Source organism: Oncorhynchus keta, chromosome 8 (genome assembly GCF_023373465.1).
Source record: "Oncorhynchus keta strain PuntledgeMale-10-30-2019 chromosome 8, Oket_V2, whole genome shotgun sequence".
Classification (NCBI taxonomy): Eukaryota; Metazoa; Chordata; class Actinopteri; order Salmoniformes; family Salmonidae; genus Oncorhynchus; species Oncorhynchus keta.
This window is the reverse complement of record NC_068428.1, coordinates 18,092,459-18,108,828: the sequence shown is the minus strand read 5'-3', so window position 1 is coordinate 18,108,828 and position 16,370 is coordinate 18,092,459.

The following is a 16,370-nucleotide window of genomic DNA, read 5'->3' as shown; positions in this document are numbered from 1 at the left end:
TTGCGTCGGCACAAGAGCCCCAGTGTCCTGAGGTCGTGACAAGCGAGATGTACCTAATTTCCGAGGAATAGGGGGTACACTAGCTCCCAGAACAGAAGCGGGTGCCTCTGACCTCAGAACCTTGATGGGTACGTCAAATCTTCCCCCACTCAAACAAACAACCAGTATCGCCAAAAGCATAGAGTTTGATTAATAGGTCCGTTGATTCTTGGAGCGCTAGAACTTTCGGACCAGAAGTGAACAGCTATCAACCTCCAGCAAATTCTGAGTCAATTTATTGTTTTATTTCCGGCGTTTTAAGTCGCGTCAGTAGAAATCAGGTCAGGCATACTTACACTGTTTGGGATTGCTCTAGTAAACACATAATCTGTACCTCTTTTGAACTGAAGTCTACTGGAGCTCTGTCAGAGTCAGTATTCTAGTTGACCACCAGGGGTCTTTGTTTAGCTCCGTCTGGTACCATAGGGAAGAGAATACAGCTCCTAAGCTGAGAAGCTTTCAACAGGCCTTATATCAAACTACATAGAAATGTAGAGCACTCTCTTAAGTGTCATTACATGACTTAACACAATGAGGCACCTGCCATAGGGTTGAATTTAAAAAACGTGTCAGACTCTTGGTAACACAGGTACAGTATTACCCCATTCGATAACAACAACTGTGGTAAGGGAAACTAAGTATGATGGGAACACATTATTTCTCATATCTGTATGTGTCTGTCCTATCAGTGAGAAATGATGTGCCTACGTGACTCTCTCAGGCATGTCTGATGAAGCCTGGGTTGTTTGATCAAAGTCACCCGTCCGCTTGGCGCAGTTTTTACTGGCTGTTTTACAGCCTTGGCGCAGGAGATGAAAGCAGCTCTTCGTTGAGGATTCACCGGTGGATGCCTGTCATGCTGCGTTAGCTCCCTGCCTCATCACTCACACAAACGGACCTTTGTCATGTGTAACACATACATTTCCTTATGTAATTTCCTGGCAGCAAGAGAGAGAGGCGCTGACGCTGGGTTTCCAGTGAGTGGCGCAGTGCTGAGTGTTAGGGTTAATCAGAGGAGCTGAAGGCTGCACAATAGCAGAAGATTAGTGCTGGGTACAAATAGGTGTGGAGCCTGACAGGGGAGCGGCTATGCCAAGTGGGTAAGCACCGGCAATCCATCAGCTGTCAAGGTCTCCTTGTCTCCCAGAGGCACTGGTTACAGCCATGGGATGTGCCTGAGGGGGAGAGAGAGTGTGTGTGTGCGTGCACGTGTGTGTGTGTATTACTCAGGAACTCTATCATGCTTTCGATGATGGTGGGGAAGGACAACAGGCAGGATATGTGCTCCAGAGACTGTGTACTTCAGGTAGTGGACTGTCTGATGACTGTGTACAAAATGGCTGTGTTCTGTCTCGGCCATTAGACAGTGACGAAGCCTATCAAGGGGCTTGTCTCAGGGTCTATCTGTGAAGGGATCAGTTGACAATAAGCATTATGTGTAGGAGCTCAAAGTACTGCATGTCAGGGATTCTCAAACCTTTTGAGTCCGGGGACCCCTTCATCCGGGACCCCCTCATAATTAGAACACAAGTCATGTGCGATGAAAATAGCCTACAGGTATTTTCACTATGACGTCTACAGTACATGGCCGGAGTCTCGGACCCGGGGAAAGAACAGTTCAAAGGCCCACCATCTGAGAGAACATTTTTCAGTTTTGAAGCCAACTTCCTGCAATTCTACACATTTTGCCTTGTGGCAAAGAGACAAACTTAGTCGTTTTAAAGCTAAAATGATATTGCATTTATGTTAAAAAAAGAAGTGGCAGTTAGCCTAGCGGTTAAGTGCATTGGGCCAATAACTGAAACGTCGCTGGTTAGAATCCCCGAGACAACTCTGTGAAAAATCATCCGATGTGCCCTTGAGCAAGGAACTTAACCCTAATTACTCCTGTTGCTAAATGACTCTAAATCTAAAAATAGAAATAGGGGAATAATAAAATGTATAATTGGTGGTGGAGTACTGTGTGATACCAATATCCCTGTGAGCCTGTAGATGGATAATAGGACATTGTATTACACACTTTAAACTTATTCCAGAGATCAATTGGACAAAAGTTGTTTAATCGGGTTAGCAATATTCATGATAAAAATTACATGTAAAAATAAATCAAAATATCCCTCCGCTGACCCCACTTTGAGAACCCCTGCTGCATGTTACAGTAAAATAGTATCATCATTTGATGTGGTAATGGATCATAAACATGGATTTACAACTGAACATAATATTAAACATTCATAACAGGATCAGTCACCCTGTTGCAACAACATAGTTTGATTTACAGTGTGCAACAACTAGTAGCACCTGCTTGGCTCATGGCCCATTATGTTTCAGTGACTAAGTCAGAGTACAAAAAACTTGATCTGTGGGAATACCCTCAGGTGTCCTTGGATTAATAAGTCAAAATGTTAGACTCATGCAGATACTCGTACCAGCAGCCCTGATTTCACCATCTAGGAACACTGTGCCAATGATGCAAGATAACCCAGCAGAGAGATGCTGTTCTAACATGCCGTTTGAGGTCAAGAGCACAGGTTCTCTCTTGTTTCTCAAGAGGAAAAATAGCTTCTGTAAGTGGGTGCAGTAGCCAACCATGATCTTTTTTTGAATAACTGCATATGATTGTGTTATAAACATGATTACAAACACAGTCATGCATGCTAGGAGAGACTGAAAAGATTTGGCATGGGTCCTCAGATCCTCAAAAAGTTCTACAGCTGCACCATCGCGAGCATCCTGACTGGTTGTATCACCGCCTGGTATGGCAACTGCTCGGCCCCTGACCGCAAGGCACTACAGAGGGTAGTGCGTACAGTCTAGTACATCACCGGGGACAAGCTTCCTGCCATCCAGGACCTCTATACCAGGCGGTATCAGAGGATTGCCCTAAAAAGTGTCAAAGACACCAGTCACCGTAATCATAGACAGTTCTCTCTGCTACCGCACGGCAAGCAGTACCGAAGCACCAAGTCTAGGTCCAAAAGGCTTCTTAACAGCTTCTACCCCCAAGCCAAAATACCCCTGAACAGCTAATCAAATGGCTACCCAGACTATTTGCCCCCCCCCCCATTCTAGGAAAGGCAGCTCTCTGTTTATTTTCTATGCGTAGTCACTTTAACTATACCTACATGTACATATTACCTTGACTAACCGGTACCCCCTGTATATGGCCTCGCTATTGTTATTTTACTGCTGCTCTTTAATTATTTGCTACCAACGATGCAGCAACAATGCAGTTTTAAGAAAAATAAGTGTTAAGGGCTTGTAAGTAAGCATTTCACTGTAAGGTCTACACATTTTGTATTCGGCACATGTGACATATAACATTTGATTTGATTTGAGATACACTATATATACAAAAGTACAGTACGTGGAAACCTCTTCAAATGAGTGGATTCGGCTATTTCAGCCAAACCCGTTGCTGACAGGTGTATAATATCGAGCACACAGCCATGCAATCTCCATAGACAAACATTGGCAGTAGAATGGCTTTACTGAAGAGCTCAGTGACTTTCAACGTGAAACCGTCATATAGGCTGCCATCTTTCCAACAAGTCAGTTCGTCAAATTTCTGCCCTGCTAGAGCTGCCCCGGTCAAATGTAAGTGCTGTTATTGTGAAATGGAAACATCTAGGAGCAACAATGGCTCAGCTGCAAAGTGGTAGGCCACACAAGCTCACAGAACAGGACACCGAGTGCTGAAGCGCTTGGCACTTAAAAATTGTCTGTCCTCGGTTGCAACACTCACTACCAAGTTCCAAACGGCCTCTGGAAGCAATGTCAGCAGAATAACTGTTCATTGGGAGCTTCATGAAATGGGCTTCCATGGCCGAGCAACCGCACACAAGCCTAAGATCCCCATGCGCAATGCCAAGCATCGGCTGGAGTGGTGTATTTATGAATTTTTTCACCTTTATTTAATCAGGTAGGCCGGTTAAGAACAAGTTCTCATTTACAACTGCGACCTGGCCAAGATAAAGCAAAGCAGTGTGACAAAAACAACAACACAGAGTTACACATAAACAAACGTAGTCAATAACACAATATAAAAATATATGTACAGTGTGTGCAAATGTAGAAGAGTGGGAAGGTAAGGCAATAAATAGGCCATAGAGGCAAAAATAATTATAATGACAATTTAGCATTAACACTGGAGTGATAGATGTGCAGATGATAATGTGCAAGTAGAGATACTGGGGTGCAAAAGAGCAAGAGGGTAAGTAATAATATGGGGATGAGATAGTTGGGTGTGCTATTTACAGATTGGCTGTGTACAGGTACAGTAAGCTGCTCTGATAGCTGATGCTTTAAGTTAGTGGGAGAAATAAGTCTCCAGCTTCAGTGATTTTTGCTATTTGTTCCAGTTATTGGCAGCAGAGAACTGGAAGGAAAGGCAGCCAAAGGAAGTGTTAGCTTTGGGGATGACCAGCGAAATATACCTGCTGGAGCGCGTGCTACTGGTGGGTGTTGCTATGGTGACCAGTGAGCTGAGATAAGGCGGGGCTTTAATTAGCAAAGACTTGGAGCCAGTGGGTTTGGCGACAAATATGTAGTGAGGGCCAGCCAACGAGAGCATACAGGTCGCAGTGTTGGGTTGTATATTGGGCTTTGGTGACAAACCGGATGGCAATATGATATACTACATCCAGTTTGCTGAGTAGAGTGTTGAAGGCTATTTTGTAAATGATATCGCCGAAGTTCAGGATCGGTAGGATAGTCAGTTTTACGAGGGTATGTTTGGCAGCATGAGTGAAGGAGGCTTTGTTGCGAAATAGGAAGCCGATTCTAGATTTAATTTTGGATTGGAGATGCTTAATGTGAGTCTGGAAGGAGAGTTTACAGTCTAACCAAACACCTAGGTATTAGTAGTTGTCCACATATTCTAAGTCAGAACCTTCCATAGTAGTGATGCTAGTCAGGCGGGAGGGTATGGGCAGCAAACGGTTGAAGAGCATGCAGTTTTACTAGCATTTAAGAGCAGTTGGAGGCCACGGAAGGAGTGTTGTATGGCGTTGAAGCTCTTTTGTAGGTTTGTTAGCACAGTGTCTAAAGAAGGGCCAGATGTATACAGAAGGGTGTTGTCTGTGTAGAGGTGGATCAGAGAATCACAAGCAGCAAGAGCAACATCATTGATATATACAGAGAAAAGAGTCGCCCCGAGAATTGATCCCTGTGGCACCCCCATAGAGGCTGCAAGAGGTCCGGAACACAGATCCTCCGATTTGACACACTGAACTCTATCTGAGACGTAGTTGATAAACCAGGCAAGGCAGTCATTTGAGAAGCGATGGCTATTGTGTCTGCCAATACGTATGCAGTGATTGACAGAGTCAAAATCCTTGACCAGGTCGATGAAGATGGCTGCACAGTACTGTCTTTTATTGATGGCGGTTATGATATTGTTTAGGACCTTCAGCATGGCTGAGGTGCATCCATGACCAGCTCGGAAAACAAATTGCATAGTGGAGTAGGTACGGTCGGATTTGAAATGTTCGGTGATCTCTTTGTTAACTTGGCATTTAAATATTTTAGCAAGGCAGGGCAGGATGGATATAGGTCTACAACAGTTTGGGTCTAGAGTGGCTCCCCTTTTGAAGAGGGGGATGACTGCGGCAGCTTTCCAATCTTTGTGGATCTCAGATGATATGAAAGAGAGGTTGAATAGGCTAGTAATGGGGGTTGCAACAAGTTCGGCAGATAATTTTAGAAAAAGAGGCTCCAGATTGTCTAGCTCAGCTGATTTGTAGGGATCCAGATTTTGCAGCTCTTTCAGAACATCAGTTGTCTGGATTTGGGTGGAGAAGCGGGGGGTGGGATCTTGGGCAAGTTGCTGCAGGGGGTGCTGAAATGTTGCCCTGGGTAGGGGTAGCCAGGTGGAAAGCATGGCCAGCCGTATAATCTTTTTTCTTGAAATGATCGATTATCATAGATTTATCGGTCGTGATAGTGTTTCCTAGCGTCAGTGCAGTGGGCAGCTGGGAGTAGGTGCTCTTATTCTCCATGGACTGTCCCAAAACCTTTTGGAATTAGTGCTACAGAATGCAAATTTCTGTTTGAAAAAGCTAGCCTTAGCTTTCCTAACTGACAGAGTATATTGCTTCCTGACTTCCCTGAAAAGTTGCACATCGCGGGGGCTATTCGATGCTCATGCAGAACGCCACAGGATGTTTTCGTGTTGGTCAAGGGCAGTCAAGTCTGGGGTGAACCAAGGGCTATATCTGTTCTTAGTTCTAAATTTTTTTAATGGGACATGCTTATTTAAGATGGTGAGGAAAGCACTTTTGAAGAGCAACCAGGCTCTTCGAAAGCTACCAGACTCTTCCTCTACTGACAGGATGAGGTTAATATCCTTCCAGGATAACCGGGCCAGGTCGTTTAGAAAGGCCTTCTCGCTGAAGTGTTTTAGGGAGAGTTTGACAGTGATGAGGAGTGGTTGTTGACCCATTATGTACGCAGGCAATGAGGCAGTGATCGCTGAGATGCTGGTTGAAAACAGCAGAGGTGTATTTAGAGGGCAGGTTGGTCAGGATGATATCTAATAGTGTGCCCATGGTTACGATTTATGGTTGTACCTGGTAGGTTCCGTGATAATTTGTGTGCGATTTAGCGCATCTAGCTTAGATTGTAGGACAGCCGGGGTGTTAAGGATGTCCCAGTTTAGGTCACCTAACAGTACGAATTATGAAGATAGATGGGGGACGATCAATTCACATATGGTGTCCAGGGCACAGCTGGGGGTCTATATCAAGCGGCAACGGTGAAAGACTTGTTTCTGGAAAGGTGGATTTTTAAAAGTAGAAGCTCAAAATGTTTGTGCACAGACCTGGATAGTATGACAGAGCTCTGCAGGCTATCTCTGTAGTAGATTGCAACTCCGTCCCCTTTGGCAGTTCTATCTTGTCGGAAAATGTTATAGTTAGGGATGGAAAATTCAGGATTTTTGGTGGCCTTCCTAAGCCAGGATTCAGACATGGCTAGGACATCCGGGTTGGCGGAGTGTGCTAAAGCAGTGAATAAAACAAACTTAGAGAGGAGGCTTCTTATGTTAACATGCATGAAACCAAGGCTTTTACGGTTGCAGAAGTCAACAAATGAGAGTGTCTGGGGAATGGGAGTGGAGCTAGGGTCTGCAGGGCCTGGGTTAACCTCTACATCACCAGAGGAACAGAGGAGGAGTAGTATTAGAGTACGACTAAAGTTTATAAGAACTGGTCGTCTAGTGTGTTCGGAACAGAGAGTAAAAGGAGCAGATTTCTGGGCGCGGAAGAATAGATTCTAGGCATAATGTACAGACAAGAAAGAGTATGGTAGGATGTGAGTACAGTGGAGGTAAACCTAGGCATTGAGTGACGATGAGAGAGGTTTTGTCTCTAGAGGCACTATTTAAGTCAGGTGAGGTGTGGGTGGCATATTGAGCAAGGCTGGGGGCTCTACAGTGAAATAAGACAATAATCACTAACCAAAACAGCAATAGACAAGGTATATTAACATTAGGGAGAGGTATGTGTAGCCAAGTGATCATAGGGTCCAGTGAGTAGCTAGGTGAGCTAGGACGGTGATACATAGGACGGGACAAGACAAGACAAAATAGACCATTTTGGAACTCAAAAGCTTGCCGCCATTGGACTCTGGAGCAGTGGAAACGTGTTCTCTGGATTGATGAATCACAATTCACCATCTGGCAGTCCGACAGACGAATCTGGATTTGGCAGATGCCAGGAGAACGCTACGTGCCCCAATGCATAGTGCCAACTGTAAAGTTTGGTGGAGGAGGAATAATGGTCTTGGGCTGTTTTTCATGGTTTACATTTACATTACATTACATTTAAGTCATTTAGCAGACGCTCTTATCCAGAGCGACTTACAAATTGGTGCAAACACCTTATGACATCCAGTGGAACAGCCACTTACAATAGTGCATCTAAATCTTTTTAGGGGGGTGAGAAGGATTACTTACCCTATCCTAGGTATTCCTTGAAGAGGTGGGGTTTCAGGTGTCTCCGGAAGGTGGTGATTGACTCCGCTGTCCTGGCATCGTGAGGGAGTTTGTTCCACCATTGGGGGGCCAGAGCAGCGAACAGTTTTGACTGGGCTGAGCGGGAACTGTACTTCCTCAGTGGTAGGGAGGCGAGCAGGCCAGAGGTGGATGAACGCAGTGCCCTTGTTTGGGTGTAGGGCCTGATCAGAGCCTGGAGGTACTGAGGTGCCGTTCCCTCACAGCTCCGTAGGCAAGCACCATGGTCTTGTAGCGGATGCGAGCTTCAACTGGAAGCCAGTGGAGAGAGCGGAGGAGCGGGGTGACGTGAGAGAACTTGGGAAGGTTGAACACCAGACGGGCTGCGGCGTTCTGGATGAGTTGTAGGGGTTTAATGGCACAGGCAGGGAGCCCAGCCAACAGCGAGTTGCAGTAATCAAGACGGGAGATGACAAGTGCCTGGATTAGGACCTGCGCCGCTTCCTGTGTGAGGCAGGGTCGTACTCTGCGGATGTTGTAGAGCATGAACCTACAGGAACGGGACACCGCCTTGATGTTAGTTGAGAACGACAGGGTGTTGTCCAGGATCACGCCAAGGTTCTTAGCGCTCTGGGAGGAGGACACAATGGAGTTGTCAACCGTGATGGCGAGATCATGGAACGGGCAGTCCTTCCCCGGGAGGAAGAGGAGCTCCATCTTGCTGAGGTTCAGCTTGAGGTGGTGATCCGTCATCCACACTGATATGTCTGCCAGACATGCAGAGATGCGATTCGCCACCTGGTCATCAGAAGGGGGAAAGGAGAAGATTAATTGTGTGTCGTCTGCATAGCAATGATAGGAGAGACCATGTGAGGTTATGACAGAGCCAAGTGACTTGGTGTATAGCGAGAATAAGAGAGGGCCTAGAACAGAGCCCTGGGGGACACCAGTGGTGAGAGCGCGTGGTGAGGAGACAGATTCTCGCCACGCCACCTGGTAGGAGCGACCTGTCAGGTAGGACGCAATCCAAGCGTGGGCCGCGCCGGAGATGCCCAACTCGGAGAGGGTGGAGAGGAGGATCTGATGGTTCACAGTATCGAAGGCAGCCGATAGGTCTAGAAGGATGAGAGCAGAGGAGAGAGAGTTAGCTTTAGCAGTGCGGAGCGCTCCGTGATACAGAGAAGAGCAGTCTCAGTTGAATGACTAGTCTTGAAACCTGACTGATTTGGATCAAGAAGGTCATTCTGAGAGAGATAGCGGTAGAGCTGGCCAAGGACGGCACGCTCAAGAGTTTTGGAGAGAAAAGAGAGAAGGGATACTGGTCTGTAGTTGTTGACATCGGAGGGATCGAGTGTAGGTTTTTTCAGAAGGGGTGCAACTCTCGCTCTCTTGAAGACGGGAGGGACGTAGCCAGCGGTCAGGGATGAGTTGATGAGCGAGGTGAGGTAAGGGAGAAGGTCTCCGGAAATGGTCTGGAGAAGAGAGGAGGGGATAGGGTCAAGCGGGCAGGTTGTTGGGCGGCCGGCCGTCACAAGACGCGAGATTTCATCTGGAGAGAGAGGGAGAAAGAGGTCAGAGCATAGGGTAGGGCAGTGTGAGCAGAACCAGCGGTGTCGTTTGACTTAGCAAACGAGGATCGGATGTCGTCGACCTTCTTTTCAAAATGGTTGACGAAGTCATCTGCAGAGAGGGAGGAGGGGGGGGGGGGAGGATTCAGGAGGGAGGAGAAGGTGGCAAAGAGCTTCCTAGGGTTAGAGGCAGATGCTTGGAATTTAGAATGGTAGAAAGTGGCTTTAGCAGCAGAGACAGAGGAGGAAAATGTAGAGAGGAGGGAGTGAAAGGATGCCAGGTCCGCAGGGAGGCGAGTTTTCCTCCATTTCCGCTCGGCTGCCCGGAGCCCTGTTCTGTGAGCTCGCAATGAGTCGTCGAGCCACGGAGCGGGAGGGGAGGACCGAGCCGGCCTGGAGGATAGGGGACAGGCTAGGCACGAACATTACAGCATACGTTGACATTCTAGACGATTTCATGCTTCCAACTTTGTGGCAACAGTTTGGGGAAGGCACTTTCCTGTTTCAGCATGACAATACCCTGTGCACAAAGCGAGGTCCAAACAGAAATGGTTTGTCGGGGTCGGTGTGAAGAGCTTAACTGGTCTGCACAGAGCCCTGACCTCAACCCCATCGAACACCTTTGGGATGAATTGGAATGCCAACTACGAGCCAGGACTAATCGTTCAACATCAGTGCCCGACATCACTAATACTCTTGTGGCTGAATGGAAGCAAGTTCCTGCAGCAATCTTCCAACATCTCGTGGTAAGACTTCCCAGAAGAGAGGAGGCTGTTATAGCAGCAATGCCCATGATTTTGGAATGAGATGTTTGATGAGCAGGTGTCCACATACTTTTGGTCAGGTTGTGTAGGTTAAGGTGGTTTAGTAGCAATGTTGTTTATCTTAAAATGTTTATGTTGGATAACGTTTAGCTTTTTTTTAATGTATCCTTTATTTATGCATGTGTCCCATTCAAGTATAGGTATCCCTTACCAGGGAGCCCTTGCGGAATTATGACTATATAACTCCAAGAAGTCCAGCCATGATTTAAAGACATCAGTTAGTTTAGGTAGGGCCATGGGAGCTGATCTCCCTTGTGAATGGCTTTCTTAGAGATTAGAGAGAGGAGGTATCCATGTTGTTTCCATGGGGACTCCCAGGTCATAGCTGATCTGAGGTGACCATCAGCTACCAGAGACAGTAAGCCACTCATGTTCTAGCTGCTAATCCACTTAACTCTACACTGAGTGTACAAAACACCTTCCTAATATTGAGTTGCACCACCTTTTGCCCTCAGAACAGTCTCAATTCGTCAGGGTATGGACTCTACAAGGTGTCAAAAGCGTTCCACAGGGATGCTGGCTCATGTTGACCTAAATGCTTCCCACAGTTGTCAAGTTGACTGGATATCCTTTGGGTGGAGGACCATTCTTCATACACACGGGAAACTGTTGAGCTTGAAAAACACTGCAGCTTTGCAGTTCTTGACACACTCAAACCGGTGTGCCTGGCACCTGCTACACTGAGTACACAAAACAGGCGCACCAGTTTGAGTGTGTCAAGAACTGCAATGCTGCAGTGTTTTTCACGCTCAACAGTTTCCTGTGTGTATCAAAGGCACTTAAATCATTTGTATTCACCCTCTGAATGGCTGTTAGGAGTGTGTATCGGAGGTGAAGTCAGGTGCAGGAGAGCAGAGTGTATTGAACAGGCGCACTATTTATTCCGGTCCAAAATGACAGCACAAAGTAACATAAAATGTGCCCAAACACGGAACACAGACAAAAAGTAATGCGCAAAACAATATCCACAATTCTAAAATACACATAACACAAACAATCTTACACAAAGACGTGATGGGGAACAGAGGAATAAATACATATGGATTAATTGGGGAATGAAAACCAGGTGTGCAGGGAACAAGACAAAACAAATGGATACATGAAAAATAGAGCGGAGATGGCTAGAAAGCCGGTGACGTCGACCGCCGTACGCCGCCCAAACAAGGAGAGGAGCTGACTTCGGCGCAAGTCGTGACAATGGTACACATACACAATCCATGTCTCAATTGTTTCAAGGTGTCTAAAAATCCTTCTTTAACATGTCTCCTCCCCTTCATCTACACTGATTTGAAGTGGATTTAACAAGTGACATCAATAAGGGATCATGTCTTTCACCTCGATTCACCTGGTCAGTCTGTGTCATGGAAAGAGCAGGTGTTCTTAATGTTTTGTACGCTCCGTGTATAAACATACAACACACATGCACACACATGCCAACACATACTGGAGGAGTTACTGGCTAGCTACAAGTGGGTAGCTTAGCTAACAAACTAACTACGTCTGTGACACATCGATGACCCACCAAATGCAAACCCCATTTCTGTTAGAAAAGACAAAGAGGAGGAGTTGGACAGTTTTTTGTGCACAAAGTCGACTGTTAAAGCTAATTTCCTGAAATTCTACACATTTTAACATTGCTTACTAAGTGTTCATATGCTATTTGGGGGGCACCCGAACTCCAGGGGGGCCCCAATTGCCATTTAAAAAAAATGAATTATTGGGGAGGAGGAATCGATTTGTTCTTAATTTTGGGGGGGACAGGTAAGCCATTCCCTTGGTAATTTCGTCTATAGCATATTGAACCATGAGAATAAAGAGAACGTTTACACTGTGGTACACAGTAATTGCACTATGGTATATTTATTAATAGGATATGCTAGAGACATATTTTCAAATAGGTCCTCGCATGAAATGTACCCTGGTCTGTCTGTCTGTCTGTCTGTCTGTCTGTCTGTCTGTCTGTCTGTCTGTCTGTCTGTTTGCGTGTCACGTCCCTGGGTGCGCTGCTTAGGGAGTTCCCTTTGTACAGAGCACGGAGGAGAGGGGGACGGGGCCGGATTCTCCATGTCCCTGTCCCTCTACCAGCTCACACACCGCTTCTTCCTCTCTCTCCCTGGGTCGCGCTGGGGGATCCGATGACGTCACGCACCAAACACACTGTCACATTCTCCTTCTCTCTCGTTCTCTCTCTCTCATCTTTTCTATTCTGGGAAGTAGTTCCACAAATAAACCCTGTGTCTCCCGATCGCAAACTCACGCTCTAAGCTTCGGCGTCTTCCTCAAAGACGGAAAAATCCTGTTGAAGAGCATTTTTTTACTGACAACTTTTCTTTATTTAGTGGCAGCATAAGGTTCGAGAATAGTCCTGCAGAAATCGATCTTTGCTCATTTTGCTCGTTCCTGTGTTCTCGTGACGTTTTATCCGGCAATTATCGAAGTGTCAAGAGCGTTGTCATAGGTTGTAATTTCTCTGGGATGTTAGGCTACCAGGACGTGGGGTTTTGCACGAAACTTTAAATGTGACACGGTAAGTGACTAAATATAAACTGTCAGTTGACTTCCAGTGTACAATTTCGTTATTTTGTAACGAAAAATCTATTGTCTTTGTTCCGTTTATTATAAAGCTATGTGGGGATGGGGAATACCCAGCGCTTGCGCGCAGATTAGGAATGTTGCGTAATATCCTAAGGAATTTGCACAGCCAATGCAGCGGGCAAACGGTTTGTAAACCGATTAAGATGGATTCATGGCAGGAAGCTTGTATTCTCTCTCCGCGGAATAGTCAAGACCATGCACCTTTCTCTGTCACCTATTTGTATATTATTGTCTGTTATGTGCGTGTTGACTGTCGTGGTCTGTAATTTGATGTAGCCTACATCCTATGTTTCTGTGTGCTTGAATGTGTGTGTGTCTGTGAGAGGTATGGTGGGTGGTACACTAGCCCGTTCGGGGAATGTTCCATGACGTGTTCGCCGTCAAAAACGGGGCCCATTAAGGGGGTTCTCAGGCGCTTGCTTTTTTTTTTTTACCCACTTTCTGGTGAAAATAATATGATTTACTGTATATAAATAAAATCATTAAAAAAATAATTCGTAAGAGTTGACTTGTATTATCCATTACGTATGGATTAGGAATGGGTTGTTTGTTTCTGCACCGGATTACCCAACTGCAGCATATGCACAGAGCTAGTGATGTTGAAAATTCACATTTTCTCTTTAGCTTGTATTTTTTGTTTCATTGCCTAACAGTTATTTCCTCCCAACCATTTGGTCAACATGTATTTCTATTATATTATTTTCCTAATAGAAAGCACATTTTTCATTGGCTTTTTATAGAAAGATAGTTTAGAGAGATCTGTGCTCTTGCACATACAGTACCAGTCTTTAGGGTGATACATTTTCATGTTTAACATCCTTCCTGGTTGTCCAATGTATGTTTGACTGATTGAACCCATGTCAATAATATTTACCTGCTGGGTCCTCAATCCATATTTCAGTCTGTCATCATGACAATGACAGGTGACTAAGTGATGTGTTTTTCATCATCAAAACAGAACTAACCATCAACATGTGATATATTTTCCCATGAAACATTAATGGATGTGCTCAAAGGCTTTACATCCATGATAACAGTCTATTAACATGGTACCACAATTGAAGCCTACGTTACCCAGTGGCAGTTTTTGTCTGTTTCTCAAACAGTACCTTCATTTAGATGTCCTACATTGCTTTAATGCAGATACAGCAATAACCTACTATCCTGTCATTGTAATTCACCTTTGTTGAGCATGATCTGACTCTAAACGGATATCATTCAGGTTCGGCACCCACAGCCAAAGGCTGAGCAGTAGAGAGCAGTAGAGTGGCACTGTGGATAGCCAACAAACACTGGGCATGAATACTAAAAGACCAACCTACATGCTGTACCATCTGTCCCACAGCGTTATAGGAGAGGAGTGGGATATATTATGCCATACTGCACACATATTTTAGCGTGTCTTTCGCAGTACCAGCAACCTGATTGTGAGAGGAGGACGGTGAGGTTGTGAGCCTGGAATACAGAACGTAAGCAGTATGATATTGCTCAATTTCACAATGGTCACTTATCAGTGGATGAAACCCTCTACTCATCTCTTTGTGTGTGGATGTTTTTGTATTGTGTCTCTGGTTAGGGAGCTGGTCTATTGTGAAGATTTATTTCAGATCTACAGTACATGTCACAGTATACTGCTAAGAGTCTTTCCTCTTCTGACTGCACGGAGACACTGGACCATTTGACACCAGCAGGTTAATGATACAGTCAAATGTTCTGTGGTGGGGTAAATAAATAGTAGTCTAATGTCAATCTCTGCCTTTGAGCTACGGCCCTGAATACACACAGAACACGGAACACAGAACACAACACCCAGCCTGGGAAGAGGAGATCTACTTTGCACCATTGTCGTTATGGAAGTTAGTTCCACTCAGTTTCAAAGACCAAACCATGCAACACATTTAATGACTTGATTACACAGAGAGGGAATCGAGTTGGGAACGGAAGACCATGGTATCTAAAACTTGCTGTTACTAGTGGTTCTGCATGTATTATCTATAGTGGTGGCTGTAGTGTATAGATCAGGAGACTGGGATGCTAGGATATTACTGAGCATGGATCCTAAGTACCTTTGCCTTCATGTCAACCTTCAGTGATGGGAAGATGACAGTGACTCACACCTGAGCTGTGTCTGGCCCCTTCTAAGTCCTCTAAGCAATCTTTCTGTCTAACTCTCTAACCTTTGTTGTTGTCCCCCCGTCCCAATCCCCATGGGGCTTCCCAAATAGGACTGGGATTTAGTGAATGACCTTTGCCTCCCTCCAGGCCTGAGGGCACACACTTTCTAGTAGGCTTAAATTGAAGATATGGCAAATAGGAGTGGCAATATTGTCCGCTATTATCCTTAGTCATTTTCCATCCAAGTTGTCAGACCCCGGTGGCTTGTCATTGTTGATAGAAAACAATCATTTTTTTCACCACTTCCACACTCACTTTACAGAATAAAAAATGACAATGCTTGTCTTTCATGATTTGACCAGATATACTTGGATGTGTAGTGTCAGCGTTTGTCGTTGGCATGTCATGCCTAAGTTTGCCAATTAAAAAATGTATTAAGTATTTGGCAATATCAGTGGGTTTTGTGATGAATGTGCCATCTGTATCAAGGCACAAGGCGAGACCCAAATTCAGACACAGGAGGCAGATGGTTGGAGTCTTACAATGTTTATTAATCCAAAAGGGTAGGCAAGAGAATGGTTGTGGACAGGCAAAAAGGTCAAAACCAGATCAGAGTGGCAGAAAGGCTCATGGTCACGCAGGCGGGTACAAAGTCCAGAAACTGGCAAGGGTCAAAACCGGGAGGACTAGAAAAAGGAGAAATGCAAAAAGCAGGAGAACGGGCAAACTGCTGGTTGACTTAGAAACATACAAGACGAACTGGCACAGAGACACAGGAAACACAGCGATAAATACACTGGGGAAAATAAGCAACACCTGGAGGGGGTGGAGACAAACACAAGGACAGGTGAAACAGATCAGGGTGTGACAATCTGTTTCAATGATTGAGCTGAGTTTTATTTTTTCTCCAAAATGTCATTTAAGATGCTCCAAAGCTTTTTACTATCATTCTTTATATAATTTATCTTTGTTTCATAGTATAGTTTCTTCTTATTTTTATTCAGTTTGCTAATCGGTTGTGCTTCCAGACTTACTTGCCATACCTTTTGCCTCATGCTTCTCAACCATACAATTTTGAGTTTACTACCATTTGTATTGTTCAGAAATGTGGTGGGTATTCTCTTCGTTCGCAGGACTTTATCCTGCTAACTGTTCCAAATATCCAAACTGAATTTGGTAAAAGGGCTTTTATGTACTCTGCACCATCGTCTTGGAACGCCTTACAAAATACTTTTAATCTGGAAGAACTTGTCCCGATTGGTGTTTATAAATCAGGAT